Source organism: Macrotis lagotis, chromosome X (genome assembly GCF_037893015.1).
Source record: "Macrotis lagotis isolate mMagLag1 chromosome X, bilby.v1.9.chrom.fasta, whole genome shotgun sequence".
NCBI lineage: Eukaryota > Metazoa > Chordata > Mammalia > Peramelemorphia > Peramelidae > Macrotis > Macrotis lagotis.
The window spans coordinates 277,166,878-277,187,472 of record NC_133666.1 but is presented as its reverse complement, the minus strand read 5'-3'; positions in this window follow the sequence as shown (position 1 = coordinate 277,187,472).

Sequence of the window (20,595 nt, the reverse complement as noted above, 5' to 3'; positions counted from 1 at the left end):
GTGAACGTTAGCCTTATGCAAATTCTACATAAAATATTCTTTTAGGCAAGTTCATATTTGGCATTTGAACAACATGGTCAGTACATCAAAGTTGCACTCTGCAGTAGGGTTTGAATGCTTGACTGTTCAGCTCAAGAAAGCACTTCAGTGTCCATTACCTATGTGATCTTTAGAATCTTTCCAAGACAATTCAAATGGAAGCAACTGTTTCCTGGCTTGGCACTAGAATACTGTCTAGGTTTCACAGTCATATAACAAGGAGGCCAGCATAACAGCTCTGTACACCTTCTGACGGGAAGGTAGTCTAATAGCAATTCTCTCCCACATTTTCATTCAGAGCCTCCCAAACACTGAACCAGCACTGTCAATGCTTGCTGTTTAGAAATTGAAGGGTAGTGAATAATTTTTAAAGCAAGGATTTATGATTCATTTCTCATGATTTCCTCTATCTATTGATACAAATATTTTGGGATCTATTCATGTTACCACCCTTCTAGATCAAGTCCTCATTACTTCTTGTCTGAACTATTGTAATAGTGTCCAAATTTTTTCCCTGTATCCAGTCCCTAATTTCTCCAATCAGTCCCTTACCATCTGCTAAAATAATAGTCCTAAAATACAATGCTGACCATATTACTCCTCTATTCAATAAACTCCAGAAACTCCTTCTTACCTCTAGGATCAACTACATACTCCTTTGTTTGGCATTTTAAAACCTCCATGACCTGACTTCAGTTTCCATTTCTAGGCTTGTTAAACTCTTTTCTACCTTGGTCTACTTTAGCAGGCATTCTTGCTATTCCTTAAACATGAAATTCTATCTCCTGTCCTTTGAAACTTTTTCCAGGTTGTCCCCCATACCATAAATGATATGATTTCTTACCGGACCCATTTAGAATTCGTAAGGCTGTGTGTGTGTGTGTGTGTGTGTGTGTGTGTGTGTGTGTGTGTGTACATGTGTGTATGTTTCCTGATACACAGTAAATTATTGACTTCCTCCAGGAGGTCTTTCTGTTAGGGTCCTCTCCTCCCTCCCCCACTCCATCATTGTATACTTTGTATACATTTTCAAGTGGCATAATAGATAAAGCATTGAACACTAAGTTCAAATCCAGTCTGAGATTCTATCCATGTTACCCTGAATGATTCACTTATCTGTTTCAGTTTCCTTATTTGTAAAATGGGTCAAATGTGTCACCTACTTCCCAGAGTTGTTACAGAAAAATAATGAGATTATTATTTATATAGTACTTCACAAAACATTAATCACTATAAATGTTATTTTTATCTTTACTATTATTATTATCATTATTATTGAATTCTTCTTGTTATTATTAGTTTCCCCTGAAACTCTCCTTGAAGGCAAAGACCTTTTTATTTTTGTCCCTTTATTTCCAAAAACTATTATTGGGCACAGGTTAGACTTTAATAAATTCTTCTTAATTGATTAGTTTTAAATATATTTAGTAATATTACCCATAACCCTAATTTTTTTTTTTAGTATCTTCACTTTTAGATCATAGTCTATTTGATATTTGACTCATTCCTTGAGAGGTATCAGTAGTCTTTAATTGACCCAACATGTAATACATTTATGATGGCTAGTTAAACACTAATTTACTCTGGAAAATTCTGATCCATACCTTGTTAGAAATCAAAGGGAGGTAGATGCTATAGCTTCCTGAAATGCATTTTCTTTTTACTTTTATATTATGAATTTTAAAAAGTCAGCACACATGAACATTTCAATATGCAAAGAACAAAAGAGAAGATTTACATTAAACAGAATATTATGTAATTTTAAAAAACTATATTAAATTGAAAATTGTAACTACTAATCTTCTCTACTTGTCTCTGTACTTTTATGAATATCCTTATTGAGATGATGTTTTTAATGGTGGTACAATAATTTCACATTAATGTTGTTCATCAGTGAGAGATAACCAAAATTTTCATTGAATTATTTTTATACTCTAGCTATCAGTGTTCACAAACTCATCAGGTAGTAATCAAATGCAATTTGAAACAGTTTGGAACTAAGTATAACATTTCTTATTTAACATTATAGAACTTAATTATCTACTCTATGACTTTAACACTGACTTTAGAATTAAAGAAAATAAAGAAGGTCATGAAATGAAGACATTGAATAATCACAAAAACACTGTAAGAAAATTGATTTTTTTTGGTAACATCTTCAGATGACTTCTTGAAGTCTCCAAATTTCAGTATTTCTTATATTTTCTTTCTATATGTATTATCAATTCCTTATCATTTCAGTGCATCTATGATCACTTTGATGGGAGTACTGTTCCAGTGTTTACTGAAAACCTCTATACTCAACTCAGTTTCTTTGTCTTTAAAGTGAACGGATTAGACTTAAAAACCTCTAAGTCCCTTCCAATAGTCCTGGTAATATGTATAATCCACGAACTATCATCTATGTTTCTTTTTCCTTCCTATAAATCTCCTTCAGGTAATTCACACAATGCCATAATGACTTTTCCTCTTTATATCTTAATATTTTATGACTAAGAGATGTATAGGTATTTCTGTTTGTCAGTCCTATTTTCTTTATACATGCCTTTGATAATATATTGCAATCTATATGTATTAACCACATCTCTTTACTCTTCTTGCTGATTCACCTCACCTGCATTTCTAATTATTTGGAGATTGTTATACTTCATTGCCTGTAGGCATTTAGCAATGCTAGGAGATGACTGGTGTTGAGAAGGTGAGACAAGTGGAAGAAAACTTGGGATCAAGGAAAGTACTATATTATTTCCCAAATTGTATACTACTTCACTCCCTTCCTCATAGTAATTTCTAGGTCCACTTTATTATCCATAATATAATGTCTGTGCAAGATCATTCATATATATGTACATATGTGTATGTGTCTATAGATGTATATACTGTACATAGATACATACACAAATACACATATATTTGGACTAGCTCTATTTACTATTGGTCAACTGTATCTGGTAGTGAGGCCATTTTTCATTCTCTTTATTTTTTCCCCCGGATGAATAGTTAGACTGAACTTTGATGAGTGATTATGGTTTCCAATTAGGATGTTCTGCAATTTCCAACACTTGATGCAATCAGCACAATGCCATCTGTAAACAGGAGCATCTGGAGCCCATCCATAGGGAATCTATCTTTCATTTGGACTCTGTGCTGGACATGTTCCATGATGATACCAAACATTTTTGTCTTGCATATATCTATCTGATTTATGACTCACTTGATATAGTATGAGTTAAATACAAGCTAGATGAGCTAAACTGAACCCCTGAATCATATGCTGTCAGAGTATTATCTACTGATCTGATCTGCTCACTTTGTTAATGAGGAAACTGAGGGATAATACGTTTAAGCAATATGGTTATGGTCAAATAGCTATTTAGTAATGAGATCCAGGATTCGAATTCAGTGTTCTTGACTCCTAGAACAATGCTTCCTTTTCTAATGTGCACTGAAATCATTTTATACACATGGAAATATGTTATTAAAAGAATATGACAAACATTGATATCACTTAATCAAATATTGCTTTACCCATGTTCACATTTCTTGTATAACAATAGGATTTGCATCAGTTAAGTTTTTAAAATATCTTTATTTTGTTTGGTATTTGTTCATAATTTATAATTTTACAGTTTCCATTTTATACTTCCCATATGTTCTTTTCTCTCATTCTCCATTTTCCTCCCCTTCCTATGTAGCATGTTCTACAGAAGAAAATCAAAGTGATATCTGAACACCTTTGACTTGTACAAAGGTTATGGATTTAGGTAAATATTTTGTTATAAGAAGAATCAAAGAAAATTGCTCCTGTGGTAAGAATCATTCCTCTGAAAATTTTTTGAAGGGACTAGGTTATAAGGTTACAAGGGAAGGAGCTTATACCATTTTTAATCTTTGTATCCACTTTTAAATTTGAGGTTTAATAATTGTTTAAATTAAAATGAGTGATCATTTTTCTCTTTGTTAGTGCCATGTCTTTAAAATTAGTGATACCTTAATTAAAACAACTCTGAGGTATCACCTTACACTTACCAGTTTAGCTGACAAAAATGAAAAATATGACAAAATATGATAAAAAGAAAAATGATAAATGTAAGAGATGTGAGAAAATTGGGACATGTGCATTGTTGGTGAAATTATATACTGATCTATGTACTGTTCTTTCTGTTTACACATTGTGGTCATATGTATTTGTTGTATCTTCTTCTTGTAGTTGTTTTTGATGTGTTGTGTTTTTCTTTTTCAATTATAGATGTCCCCCAAGAGATTATTTATACAAAATAATTAAGCAAGTTAACATTACAATGACTTCATCTGAAAGTACTTGAAACTTTCCATATATGTAGAAGCTTCCACCACTCCCTCTTTTTTTAATTTCTAGAAATCTATTTCTCTCTCCTACTCATTGTAACAAATTTTCAGTAAACTAAAACAAATTCTCCCATTTTTTAATTTTTGTGTTTGTGTGTGGGGGATGTGTATGTGTGTGTGTATGTGTGCATGTGTGCATGTGTATATATAACATCCTACCTACTGAGTCCATCACTCTCCTATTAGGATGTAGATATGGATCATCATTCATTTGTTAGAATCATAGATGATCACTGAATTGGGCATAATTCAACAGATTTCAGACATCTTTAGAGAGTTGTTGTTTGTATGAATTACTTTGGTTTTGCTCATTTAATTTTTCATCCATTTATAAAATTCTTCAAAATTGTTTTTATAATTTTATTATTTTAGTATAAGTTGTAATTTTGATTCTGCTTACTAAGTCTTTCCATGTCAATTTGAAATCATTTCCTCATTTCTTTGAAGACAATAGTGACCCATCACATTTATATATCACAGCCTATTCAGTCATTTCTCAAGTGTTGGATTTAGTTTCTAGTAGGTTTTTTTTACTAACACAAGAAGAGCTGTTGTAAGTATCTTTGTACAAAAGGGGAACTATTTTTTGGTTACCTTTGGATAAAGACCTAGCATTGGTATAGTTGGTTCAAAGGGTATGCACTATTTAGTAACTTTTTGTGCATTATTTGAAATTACTTTATAGAATGGTTTTTCCATTCATAGATCCACCAAGTGTGCATTTAAGGATTCCTATTGTTAAATTTCCCCTCCAACATTCATGGTTACCTTTTCCATCATTTTCACTGATCTAATGGATGTGAGGTAGAATCTCAGAGTTGTGTTAATTTATGTATCTTTAATTTGTAGTGATTTGGAGCATCTTGAAATATAGACTAGATTTCTTCCTTTTTGTACTAGCTGTTCATATTTTTAGGCCATTTTATCAGTTGAGTAATGGCTTTTATTCTTATAAACATTAATCAATTAATTAATTTTCTTGGAAAAGAGAACTTTTCAGAGGAACTTGTTGAAATATTTTTCCAGTTAATTGTTTCTCTTTAATATTAGTCCTATTGGATTTGTTTTTGTGAAAAATTTTAGTTTTATGTAATCAAAATGATCCATTTTAGCTTCTTTTATACTCTCTATCCTTTGGACATGAATTTTTCTGCTAGCCAAGAATCCGCTAAGTATTATTTTCAGTTTTTCTCTAAGTTGTTTATGATATGATCTTTTATACCTAGATCATGTATCTATTTTGAATTCATATTGGTATAAGATGTGATGTTTTGATCTGCAGCCAATTTCTTTCATTTTTCATTTTTCCAATTTTCATCAGACTTTTTTTTTTTTTGCTAAATAATGAGTCCTTATCTCAGGCCTTTGTCTTTATCTCCCTATTTTACTCTGAATCAATTCACACACGTCTTTCTATAATTTAAAAAAAATTCTTCATATTAATTTGTTAAAACATTACATTTGCAACCCAGAATTTGTTTTGCATTTCTCCAATTAATGGGTTCTTATTTTGTTTCCAGTCCTTTACTGTTCCCCAAAATATTGATATCTCTTTATCTGCATATATACACTTTACATCTATACTCACATACATACATATATACATATATGCTTATACACACATACATATATATGTATATATGTATATAATGAAGTAGAACTACTATCCTGCATCTTGAACTCAGAACCCTTGGAGATAGCAAGATCCCTTTTTTGTCTTTTCAATGGAAAAAGTTGATAACCCAGTGGATGTGTGAAAACAAGTGATCTTCTCTTTTGCCTTTCTCTTCTGTTTCAAACATGAATCATGTCCAAATTGTTTTAACCTGCTTCAAATGAGAAGTGTTGGAGAAGGAGAAATTATCCTCTAATTCCTTGCTCTTCATTTTGCCATAAGCAATGGAATAAAGCACAGTTCATGACTAGTGAAACCTGAACCTGTTTTTAAGTTTTCTCTTTTGAATTTTTTTTCTTTCCTGATCTTTTGATAATGAATAATTTTCCGAGACTGACATGTCCAGGTTTGATGTTGATCTTGTGAATTTGAAAAGTATAGACCAAAAGTATTGGTCAACAATGAATACTGGGTAGAAAAGGTATCCCCAGCTATCTTTTGGAGAAAACAATTACTGTTTATCTCTTGGAATTTTACTGAATTAAAAGTTTGCATAGTTTAATAACTTTTGGGGCATGATTCTAAGTTACCTTTTAGGATGACTGGATCAATTTATAGCTCTATCACCAGGGCTATCGAGTATCTATTCTTTCACATCTTCTCCAACAATTGTAATTTTCATTTTTTGTCAGTTTTGCAAATCTGATAGGTGGGAGGTAGAACCTAAGAAGTTGCTTCTTATTTAATAATTTGCAATTTTGAGGTTGTTTAAAGCTTACTTTTATTTTTTTGAGTACATCCTCTGACCACTTATCCTTTGAAATAAATTAATTCACTATTGATGGAACTATAAAGTGTTTTAACTATTTTTATTTTTAGGTTTTTGCAAGACAATGGGGTTAAGTGGCTTGCCTAAGGCCACACAGCTAGGTAATTAGAAAGTATCTGAGACAGGATTTGAACTCAGGTACTCCGGACTCCAGGGCTGGTGCTCTATCCACTACGCAACCTAGCCACTTTAACTATTTTGGAAAGTGATTTGAAATTATGTTTATAAAAAGGACTGAAATGTTCATACTTCTTGACCCAGAGATCCCACTGTTAGGCATCTATATATCCTATGGAAGTCAATGATAAGAAGAAAAGTCTCATATGCAGCAAATAATTGTATAACAAAACTTTTTGGGAATTGATAAAGAATTAAAAACAAAGTAGTTCATTGCTTGATTAAACAAGTTGTATCTTGTTAATAGAACAGAATATGAATGAATATGAATTAAGGCTTAAGGAATATTATGCAGAGAATCACAGGAAGACATAGGAACTGATCTCAAAGAATATTAAGTGGATTCAAGAAAACAATATATACAATGACTTCAAAAAATAAATGGAAAGAACAACATTGAAATGAAACAATGCCACAATGCTGTACTGACTAAATTTGATATAATAAAAGAGATCTAAAATGTGCTTCCCTCCTCTCTTTGCAGAAACTTGGGATAGTGAGTATGGAATATCACATATAATGTCAATCTTATTTCATGTGTTGGATAATTTTGCCAAATTGCTCCCCCCCCCCCTTTCAAATTGTTATAAGGGATGAAATAGGAAGGATATATTGAGATATGTAGGTCATCTATAAAAAAGATGTCAAAATGGTTTTAAAAAAAGAAAATTACAATTTCCTCTCATCTAGTTGGCTAATTGTCACATCTAGAATTGCCTATGAAAATGGAAAATGCTTCAAATTGATGTAGTGGGGATTGCTTGCCAGGCATGGTGTAGACTTCTCTTATAAATAGAGGCATGTGACATGGAGTGCTCATCATATCATTATTGTTTTCTTTGTGTAGATTTTGATGCCTACAGCTTGACAACCAACTATCCAAAAATTGTGGATGAGAAAGCTTGCATAAAAGCTTGCATGGGGGACATTGGGTCTGCCAACTTCTCATACTGCTCCAGGACAAATGGTTTTGGTTAAATTTCATAATGTGGAGGCCCAAATATTTTCCATGCATAATCAGTAGCAAAATGCTGTCTGCTAGTCAGGAAATATACATTTTAAGGTTCTGGAGACTTTCCCAGATCTAATTGTCCATTTTTAGATTTGTCTGAGAAAATTTGTGTATTTACAAGAAGAAAGGACTTGCCCAAATAAGATCCTGGCATTTTGTTCTCAACAGAAGCCTCTTAGCACTTGATGTGGGAGGATATGGTTATCCTCCCAGAAGTCAATCTAAAAGGTTAGATTTTGTTGTTTTCTGGTTTCTCTTATATCTCTGTCATTCATCAATTTGAACAAGTGCTTTTTAAATTCTTTTATATTTGATGCATCTAGGACTTTCTGAGTTTAGTTGGTTCCCTAAGTTTTTATTTCTTTTGTGGTAGGATAAAATGTATCACTTTGAGTGATAATGCACATGCTTTTTATGATTTTATAGATTTAAATAATTTCTGCTATTGGACTAGAGTCCTTGTCTATATAGTCTCTCATTCCTCCAATTGTTTTGGAATCTTTCTAATCTTCTTTAAGGTCATTAATGTCCAAAGTCAAAGATCAGAACTTTGTAGTCTCTTTCAGTTATGGATGTATATATTTTTTAACTTTTCCCCAATAGTCTATGGAGGGCAAATATGATTTTGGGATATTTTTGACCACCACTGAATATTGGACCTATATTTTCAGCAAGAAATCTACAATTCTTAGATCCCTTTTCAGGGTCATGATTCTTATTTTATCATTTGAATTTGTATGCATAGGTGCCTTATATTGTACTTGCTCTTATGTGAATTTCTCTACTGCTTTTTTCATCACAAGCACACACACACACACACACACACACACACACAGAGTACTCTTCAGTTTGACTCCATCAGGGTAGTTTTTTTTTGTTTTTACTCCCTAACAGAGGGCTCATTAACATTTTTCTTTCATATACCCTTAAAGTCTGATGAAGTTTATGGATTTTTTTCTCAGAATAAAGTTCTAAATTATAGAAAAGAAATACATATAATTATAAAACTAGCCTATAATATTGAAATTACTTTCTAAATATTTTTATTTTTTAAATTTTTAAAATTTTATATTTATTTTATTTTTTGTGCAAATGATGTTTTTTATACATTATTAAAATATTCTTGTTTAAGAGTAAACATAATACCCCTTTCCCCCCAAAATATAGACCCTCATGAACAATAAAGTAAAGGAGAGAGGAAGAAATTAAAATTAAAATAAAAAATAATAAAAGGGGCAACTAAGTGGCACATTGGAGGAGCACTGGCCCTGCGGTCAGGAGCATCTGAGTCCAAATCCAACCCCAGACACCCAACAATCACCCAGCTGTGCAACCCTGGTCAAGCCATCCCAACCCCACTGCCCTGAAACCCCCCCCAAACCCCAAAATAATAATAATAATAATAATAATAATAATAATAGGGGCAACCAGGTGGCACAGTGGACAGAGCACCAGCCCTGGAGTCAGGAGCACCCAGGTCCAAAGCTGGCCTCAGACACCCAATGATCACACAGCTGTGCGACCCTGGGCAAGCCACCCAACCCCATCCCCCCACAAACCTCCCTCCCAAAATAATAATAATAATAATAATGATTAAAAAATTTGCTTCAGTTTGTGTTCCAACACCAGCAGCTCTGTCGTGGGTGGATCAAATTCTTTATGATAAGTCCATCACAAAAGCTACTTCTATAATTTTCCACTGTTGCCATTGCTGATCACAACTCCCTCCATTCTTACTTCCCCATTTACCATACACTATATTTTCCTCTCTCCTTTCACTCTGTCCCTCTTCTTAAATGTGCTATAGGGTAGCTGAGTGGCACAGCAGACTAATCACCATCCTTGGGACCAAGAGGCCCTGAGCCCACATACCACCCCTAAGACCCAGCAACCACCCAGCCCTGTGGTCCCAGACAGGCCATTCAATCCCAGCCCCTTGCAAGAAGTAATAAAGAAAATGTGTTATCTGACCACTCTCCTCCATCACTCAACCCCCCATTCCCCTGTCCGGCTTTTCTCCTTCTTATTCTAGATGTCTATTATACCCCATTGAGATATGTATATAATATATATATATATATATATATATATATATATATATATATATATATATGTTGCTTTTCTCTCTGAGCCACCTCTGATGAGAGCTAAGGTTCCTTCATTCCCCCCTCACCTTCCCCTCCTTCTATATCATTGCAATAGCCAATAGCTCATTGTAATAAAAAATATTATTATGTGAAATATCTTAGCTTATTCTACCTCTCTTTTTTCTTACTCCCATTACATTTCCCTTTTAGCCATTGACCCCAATTTTACAATATATTACACCTTCAAATTCAGCTTTCTCCTGTGCTTCATCTATAAAAGCTCCTTCTACCTGCTCTATTAAATGAAAAGGTTCATATGGGTATTATCAGTATCATTTTTTCTATGCCAGAATACATGTATTTCATCATCATTAAGTACCTCATATTTTACCCTTCTCCTCTGTTCTCTGTGCTTCACCTGAGTCCTGTACCTGAACATCAAAATTTCTGTTCTGCTCTGGACATTCCAACATGAACATTTGGACTTCCCCTGGTACATTGAAAGTCCATCTTTTTCCCTGGAAGAGTATATTCAGTTTTGTTGGGTAGTTGATTCTTGGTTGCATTCCGAGCTCTTTTGTTTTCTGGAACATTATATTCCAAGCCCTGTGAACTTTTAATGTAGTTACTGCTAAGTCCTGTGTGATACTGACAGCAGCTCCACAATATTTGAATTGTGTCCTTCTGGCTGCTTGTAATATTTTCTCTTTGACTTGAGAGTTCTGGAATTTGGCTATAATATTTTTTGTTTTTTTTTTTTATATCTTTCCAGGGGAGATCAGTGGATTCTCTCAATTTCTATTTTGCCCTCTGCTTCTAGGATATCTGGGCAATTTTCCTGTAGGAATTCTTTAAAACTGATTGTCAAGGCTCTTTTTCTGATCATGACTTTCAGGTATCCCAATAATTTTTAAATTATCTTTTCTGAATCTATTTTCCAGATCAGTTGTTTTTTCAATGAGATGTTTCACATTTTCTTCTAATTTTTCATTCTTTTGCTTTTGAAGTATTGTGTCCTGACTTCTCATAAAGTCAGCAGCTTCCTTCAGCTCCAATCTAGATCTGAAGTATTTATTTTCCTCAAAGAGCGTTCTTATCTCTGTTTCCATCTCACCAATTCTGCTTTTTAAAGCATTCTTCTCTTTGAATCGTTTTATCCATTTTACCTAAGCTGGTTTTTAGCATGCTATTTTCTTCAGCATTTTTTTTTTTGGATCTCCTTGACTAAGCTGCTGACTTCTTTTTCATGTTTTTCCTGCATCTCTCTCGTTCTTTTCCAAATTTTTCTTCTATCTCCCTCACTTGATTTTCAAAATCTTCTTTGAGCTCTGTCATAGCCTGAGCCCAATTTTCATTTTTCTTGGAGTCTTTAGATGCAGGAGCTTGGATTTCCTCATCTTCTAGCTGAGTATTTTGATCCTTCTTGGGATCATAGACAAAGTATTTCTCAATGGTGTTCCTCTTTATTTTCTGTTTACTTATTTTCCCAGTCTGTTCCTGGTTTTGAGGTGCTTCCTGAGCTTTTGAGTATTATTGGGACACCTCCCACAAGGATCTCAATGTGTTAAGCTCTGTCTTCCCTCCTGGTCTGTGAATGAACACAAGTGCACCCCTCTGCCACCGGGCTGAGGTGAGGGCGGGGCATGCTGTTCTATGGGGGCCTAGACTGCGATCAGGATCTGAATGTGGTCAACGCCCCAGAGTCCTGTTCTAGGGACAGAGGACAGAGCTTGGAAGTCTCTCTCTCTACTTCCCTACCCAGACTGAGTACTGAAGTTTGAGTTTCCTGAGGGCTCCTGCTTACTGAGTCTGCCTGCTTCTGGTTCCTGGATCTGGGCTGCCATGGCCAAGCTGCTTTCTGGGTGCCCTGAGGGCTGGATTTCATGGATCACACTGGCAGAGGGCCCCCTGCTGATCTTCCAAGTTGTGCCTGGTGCTCCCCAGGGTGTAGGTCAGGAAACTGGCATGAGCTGCTACTCCCAGTGCCCTGGGGTTGCCTCCAGGAGGCTGTAGTTCCTTCACTCTGGCTGGCTACCCCTCTAACCCCATGGAGTGGAGCCTTCCCACTACTTTCCAGTTTACTTTGGGCTGGAGAACTGCCTCACTGGATCCCTCTGTGGGTTCTGTCTCTAGAAAATTTTGTTAGAGTCCTTATTTTATAAGTTTTGAGGGACAGTACCTAAGAGAGGATCTTCTCCTGTCACCATCTTGGCTCCACCCCTAAATATTTTTTAAAGTACACGAATCCCAGTTTAAGAATCCATGGCAACCAAGAATCCCCAAATCTTAGGTTTTAGAACTAGAAGGACAATCCACTTATTTAATTATAGAAATGTAGAAAATTAAAAGATGCTATTTCCTTCAGAAAATATTTAATTTAAATTTAATTTTAATTTAATTTTAATCTACACACATAGTAATGACTCAACAATTGAAATATATGAAGGAAAATGGAAGCTTTTCTAATATTATATTACTATTATTATTAGTAGTAGTAGTATTATCATCATCTTTATTTTCCTATACATGCATAAGATCATAAGATTCCTAATCCTCTTAACCATAGCAACATCTTATTTTTTATTCTGCAAGGAAATACCATTTTCAATATTACAGATGAGGAAAGTGAGGCTTAGAGTAAAGCCATTTGCTCAAGGGTATATAAATATGTGACTCTCATTGTGCATCTAGCATTTAAGAGATTTTGCATTCTCTCTTTCAGAGTATGTATTAAAATGTTATATATTTAGAACTAGAACTGATCCCTGATAAATCATTTTCTTTATAAAGGTAGCAAAAACAAGTAGAGACAGTGTCTTTTCTAGGACTTTATCAAAAGAAGATAACATCAAATACCAGAGAAGCTCTCTTGTATTCTTACCTCACTTCTTGTTTCTATCTCTGGCTCAGTTCCATATCTCTGAAAAAACAGATCAATCAATCAATCAATTATGCGCCAGCACTGTACTGGACTCTGAGGATGAAAATTTTGAAGAAGCTCATGACCTCAAGGACTTTATATTATGTAAGGGACTATATAATCATAATTATATATGAATATGTTTATATACATATTTTGCACATATATGCACATATATGTGGATATATATATCTATGTGTACATTGTTGCTGTTTGTCTTTTATTCTTGAAGAAGACAATGACATCAGGAATGTGATGCCATGACATTTATAAATGCATAGGTATACTGGACTCCTAAAGAGTCTAGTATATTCTTATATATGTAGACTCCTAGAGAAAGAGCCTTTGTCTACTCTTTTGACCTTCCCTTCCTCTCTAATGTGCTTCTCTTTTAGTCATTGCTGGTAGAATTCTTGCCAGGTTTCTCCTCAATAGACTGATCCTTCATATGGAAGATAGTCACTTCCCTGAGAGTCTGTGTGGCTTCAAAAAAGATTGAGGAATAGTTGATATGATGTTTGCTGCTGAATAATTCCAAAAAAAGTCAGGAACAGAACAGAAGTCTGTTTACAATGTTTGTGGATCTGACCAAGGTCTTTGATCCCATCAGTCATGAGGGTAAATTATATCAAAATTTGGTTGTCTTGGAGAAGTTTATCAGTATTGTATATCAGTTTCATGATATCTGGGTTCTGGAGAATGGACAATGCTCTTGTGATTTCTCAGGCACAAAAAAGAGTGAAACAAGTGTATGCTTGCTCCCATGCATTTAAGCATGACGTTTTCAGCCATCTTATCAAATGCCTTCATTGAGGATGTACATGTCATCAAGATCAGCTACCACACTGATGTTAGATTCTTCAATTTGAAAAGGCTATAAGGTCAGATAGAAGTGGAGGGAGTGTTGATGCATGCTCTTCTTTTTGTAGATGACTGTGAACTCATTGCAGTCTCTGAAGCTGAGATGTAACAAATTATGAATCAATTCTCTGCCACTTGTGCTAATTTTACTTAACAATTAACACCAAGAAAGCACATGTGCTCCATCAGCCAGCATCACGCCATCCATATGTGGAAGTTTTGAGTACTCCTTTCCAAGGAGATATACATCAACAATGAAGTTGATACATGCATTGCCAGAGCTAGCTCAGTATTTGGGAGGCTCCAAAAGAAACTGTGGAAGAGAAGAGGTATTAGACTGACTACCATACTGAAGGTCTACAAAATATTTATGCTGATCTCATTGCTGTACACCTGTGAAACCTGAACAATCTACCAGCACAACATCAGGGAACTGAATTACTTCCATTTAAATTGTCTTAGGAAGATTCTGAAGATACCTGGAAAGAGAAGATACCAGATATTGAGGTTCTTTCTTGAGCTAAACTGCCAAGAATTATAACATTACTACGGAGAGTGCAACTACAATAGACTGACCACATTGTTAGATTGTTAGAAGTGCACTTGCCAAAAGACTATTTTATGGAGAACTCATATAGAGCAACTGTTCACAGTGGGGTCAGAAGAAGTAGCACCAGGTTACCCTGAAGGTCTCATTGAAGAACATTAAAATTAGTTGTCCAGCATGGGAGACACTAGCACAGGATTTCCCAGCATGACATGCCCTCATCAGTGAGGGTACTGCAACTCTATGAGGAAGGCAGAATTAAAACAGCTCAAAGGAATTGTGAGAAAACTAAGTTTAGAGTAAGTACCAAATAGACTATTTGTGCCCAACCTGTGATAGAGCATTCCAAGTTCATTTCAGTCTGATCAATCAGGGTTGGGCACACTATAATTTGTCTCAAACATAGTAATCTCATTTTGGTCTTCTTTGATAACAAAGGCCATTTAATGTACTTCTCAACCACTTGCAACCTAATCACTGGGTTATCACTGCTCTCTTCAAAGCTTCAGTAATGTCCTTAATTATAGCATCCTTATGGTATTTTCTCATCTTGACCTTTATGTAGCATTTAGAATCTTAGATTCTTGTTTCTGGATTCTTGTGATCCTATGCTCTCTAGGTGCTTCTCTTGTTAAATCTCCTTTGCTGAATTATTATCCATTTATTAACTCCTCTCCATGTGCATACCTCAAGGCTTTGTCCGGGGTCCAAAGTGTTGAAAACTTTGGCAATGGGATACAGACTGTGGAGCAACATCATTGAATGCAGCCTGAAACATATTTATATATATTTGGACAATATTTACAAAATAAATAAAAATATAATAAAACATAGATGATGCAAAATATGGTTTTCTAAGATAATTTGTGACTTCAGAGATTCTTATGATGGTTTAGTCAGCTCCATTTCTGAGTTTACACTATCTTGAGCACTCTCTTGTCCCTTTATATCATTTCTTTGGGATGAGCTTATCAATTCTCATTAATTTGGTTATTATCTTTATGCAAATTTCTCCTGGGGCTATGCATCATTCTTAAGCTTTTGGTGTCCCTGCCCATTAGATGTTTCAAATGAATTTTCTGTGGGCTTATCAAACATCTTGTAACTTAGACCCAGTGACATGTGGTGGCATCCATGACTGGAGAGGCATAAACAGCATCAGTCAGGATTTGCATTGTATAAGCTAATAGAGATTGCACAGGCACAAGCTTATTGCATGTGCTCAACTCAATATATTAGGAATTGTGCAATCTGAGGTGAGGCACAGCTTAGTGTCCTCTGCCTCCTTTCACCGCAGGACAGTACCTTACTCATTATCTCCCTCCCATTCCTAGCTCCTCTTCTAAACTTTCCTTTTTTCCATTAAAAATGCTACAGTCCTTTCAGTCACCAAAACTTGCATCTTTAGAGCTATCCTTGACACTTTCTTATTCAATCTCCCTCACATACTATATGAAAAAAAAAATGTTAAATTTATCCAGTTTTACCTCCACTACAATTCTCTTTAATTTCTACTTTTCTCCACTGATGTGGAAACTACCCTAGTTCAGGTTCTCATCTCCTCATTCCTGTCCTTACTGTAGTAACTACCTGGCTAAATCATTCAAATCCCTTTCCTGTATAGTTGAAAAATTGATCTTTCTAAATCACAGCTCTGTTTAGGTAACTCCTTGGATCAAAAAAGCATCAGTGGGTCCCATTGCTTTTATTCCATTCTTTCCTTGGCATTTAAAGCAGTTTTCCAGCAGCTAGCAATCTACCTCTCCATTACCTCTGTTCTAGTTAAATTGATCTATTTGAGATTCTTCACACATGATATACCATTTCCTGCCTTCATACCTTTGCCCAGGCTGTCCCCCAAGCTTGGAAGCATTTTCACATCACATCTACCTTTTAAACTGTCCAGTTACCTCCTCTAAAGTATAATCTCTCTAAGGTCCCTTTCATAGGAGGAATTAATAATGAAATGGAGAGAAAAAGTGTTTTTCTTTATAGGAAAAAAGAACTTTATTTTTATTGCTAAGAGAGATAAGATATAGTTGCTGTTATGAATGAAATTTTGATTATTATCAGTAGCAAAATAATTTTGCTTTCACATAAACTTAAAATATGTGTATAAAGAAACAACTTTTGGTATATTGTAGACAATTTGGAGAGAAAATAATCTCTGGTATGAATATGAGAACTCAACTCTCTTAACAATATGAATTGATACCTCACTTAAATAAGAACAAGTGAATGTTAGGCAGAGATATTTTATTTATGAAAAACACAGAAAAATGTGTGAGAAGAAACACAATTTCATGATAGAAGGAGAGAGTACCTTGTTGGAGACTTCAGAACTGAGTCATGATGGAGACCTCTTCTAATTTGCATATAAATACTTTTAAGACTAAAGTGGATGAGATTAGGAAAATGGGAAATGATATAAAGATTTTGAGATTAAGCATGTGTTTAAAAGGACTGTCAATGTGTTAGGGATAATTTTGGGATTTGTGACTTTTTAAGTAAAAGGTAAGACATTGAAAGGTACAAGACTTATTTGTCATTTTGTATATATATAGAGAGAGATAAGAAGACAAGACCTCACAGAAGCAACAGTAGCTATTGTATCAAGGAAAGAGGAATCAAGTGGTGAAGAAACAATTAGACTGAAAAGTTACAGTACAGGATCTTGGGCAGTAAAAGCAGTCAGTTGAGAGAAGGCTGAGTATTTCCTAAGCAGTTGGAAATAGAACCAAAGAATTCCAATGTTGGTTATTGGCCTTCTGTACCTTCTTGAACTGAAGTAACATGATGCTTTTCAAAAAGGCTGATTGCTTTTTTTCTGTCACTTCTAATTTTTAAAAAGGAGAAACAAGAAGGAATTTTATAAAAACTTTAATATTTTCAGGAGTAAAGAGATAGTTTTAATTCCTGTTTAGAAAGTCTAAGACTTTCCAACCTTCATTTGCAAGAGCTTTAATGACCTTTTCTAGTTGAGAATAGAAGAGAATTTTCTAGTTAAAGAGAGAAAGTCAAAAGTCAAGCAATGAGCTGCCAACAAGTTTTGTGTGGTGTAGATGTTTTTGAATGAACCAATAACATTGAAGCCTACTGTCTAGAGTTCTGAATTGTCCTAAGAGGATATGTGTTTTTACTTTCTTATGTGATTCCATGCCAGAGTACCATAAGTGTGTGCCATTATGCAATCACTATTGAGTTAATTAAAACAATAGCATGATCTTGGTTTTATATGTGCATTGTTTTACCTCATTTGTCTTAATATAATATAGTAACTAGAATATTGGCATTTTTGCCATGTTAAGTCAATATTAGTCACATGCAAGATCTGTCTCTTAAGATCTCAGGTCAGTTTCTGCATAAAACCTTACTCAACCACACAGCTGTTTCCCTAAGTGACTGCATTTATTCACATATAGTAGGTGCTTAGTGATTAATGAGAGAATACTAGATATAGGGACAGCTTTTGTAGAAGACATGAACCCAGTATTGGGATGTCTTGAAGAGAGATCATTGGTAAGTAGATCAATTTGGCTAGCTGGTAGCATACATGAACAGGAATAATATATAATCAGTCTGGAAAGATGTGCTGGAGACAGATTTCAAAGAATTCTGAACACAGAATTTTTTCTCCCTAAAGTGTTTGGGTAACCACTGAAGGAAGCTTCTTAAGCCAAGTATTAATGTGATCAGTTTTATGGTTTAAAAAAGTTTCTTGGGTTATGGGTGGAGAAATGATTTGGATGGGGGGAAGATTCATACAGCAAGATCAATTACAATAGTGTACATGATAGTTGATGAGACTTGGGTTGTCATGTGAGTAGGGAGAGGGGAGGAGATGTGAAAGTCATTGAATAGATCAAATGGAGAAAAACATGGCTACTAAATGAATATGGAAGGTATTTGAGAGTGACGAATCAAAAATGATTCCTAATTTGCAATTATGGGTAACCAGAATGGTTATACCTTCAACATAAACAATCCAATTAGTGGGAGAGGTGAAAGAGAAAAGTATGATTTTTAAAACAACTATCAATTTCTTAGGGGAAATTTTGGGAATTTGGACTTTTTAAGTAAAAGGTATGACACTGGAAAAGAACAAAACTTTTTTTTAGGTTTTTTTCCTTTTTTGACAAGACAGTGAGGTTAAGTGACTTGCCCAAGGCCACACAGCTAGGTAATTATTAAGTGTCTGAGGTCAGATTGAACTCAGGTACTCCTGACTCCAGGGCCAGTGCTCTATCCACTGCATCACATTTTTTGTTTTTGACCTATTGAGTTTGAGAAACCTAGAGGATGTGCAGTTGGTATCTATTAGACAATTGTAGATACAAATTTGAAACCTCAGGAAAAAGGTAATATGATAGTTGAATCATTAGGGTGATTCAGATGTCAATCCTATAGTGACAATTAGCTGACTAACATGACCAAAAGGTTTTTGAGAATTAAATATGCCTCCATTTGTTTTAAACATTGGACTGTGCACATAAGAATCAGTTATGCTGACTTGTCCTTCATGTCTAGCTCTTCCTACAATTTTTAAATGTCATCGATTCTTTTATTTTAAAACTGGTTTAAGGGGCGGCTAGGTGGCACAGTGGATAAAGCACTGGCCTTGGAGTCAGGAGGACCTGGGTTCAAATCCGGTCTCAGAACTTAATAATTACCTAGTTGTGTGGCCTTGGGCAATCCACTTAACCCCATATGCCTTAAAAAAAAAAACTAAAAAAAAAACTGGTTTAACTAGTGCTCAGTCAAATTCATCAGTTCAACAGCAATCCTATTGGTTCATTTGTGGGAAAATTCTTGGTGATATGACATCTCTACTGACATTCACAAAAAAGATTAAAAACATTTGTTCTTAGACAAAATAGTTTACAGAATTTTCTGAGACCTTTGGAAGTGGTAAACTTGCTATCATCATCATCATCACCATTGCAAATGTCTAATATTGATCTATGTTTCAGATGCTGAAATGGTGTTCAAATGAACTGGCCTCAGACAGTAGAATTCTTCCATTTTTATGTAGATAAATTACCTTAGATTATGACTAGAAATAGTACTGAGTTAACACATTTTCCTTATAAAGATTTCACAGAATTGTAAATAAAGAAAATTCTTCATTGCCCTTTTGAGTTTAGAGACACAAATGTCTTAGTGGATAAATATTCTATAAACCCCCAAATTCCTCTACCCTTACTCCACCAGAGAGGGGCAAGAATCAAGAATGAAGAATATGGTGTTGCTTAAACTGTACCTTTATTATCTAGTTTTATATTACAGAGTTGAAGACTAAATCACATTTCAAAATTTATATAGAGAATCCAGACATAGTCTCTCTGGGATATTGTTCAGCCTAAATTAAGTTCCTCTGAAGACAGCTTTGACAGGCAGGACACAATAAGGTCAAATCTCCTATAAAAATGTTGTTTTGCTCCTAGTATTTAAACTGACAAGATTAGATTTGGGGTTTTATGTCCTGAGGCGTTCAGGATTCAGGGCCCTCCTTATGACGTCTTAGAGATTAAGCGGCAATTTGGGTCCCCTCAGTGGTTGGTAAGAAGAGAGAGGGCGATGAGCCTTGTGTTTTGGAAAGAATGGAGCCCATTAGTCACTGTCAGAACTGCTGCACCAAGCTGGATAAGACATGGTGGAGAGAGGGGAGCATTCTGGGTACTGAAGGGCCAATTGTACCTTTTGAGTCTAAACTGAGAATGATGGACAAGGATAAAGGTGGGGGGTGGTGTGTGAAATGCCAAATGGAATAGAAAGCCTTAAAGGATACAAATAATAGATTAGAGTTATCAGAAAGGGATAAATCTTTGTTCTCATCCATGTAGTTACCTTTTCCACTGTTTCACAATTTTTTATCATTTAGAGTTCTTGTTTTCATGTTTTCCTTAAATTTTCTACTAAAGTTTTTTTCTTGCCTCCATGGATATACTGAAATTCTGAACCTTACATTTTATTCTTCTTTTCAAATTTTTAAAATTGTTGTCTTTGATTGCATCTCCCTCATTTTTTATTTATGTTTCTTCTCCCTGTACTAACCAGAAAGCTTTCCCTTGAGCAAAGATTAAAAAGAAAGAGGAAAAACAGTTCAACCAAACCAGACTACAAATTGACCATGGCAATAT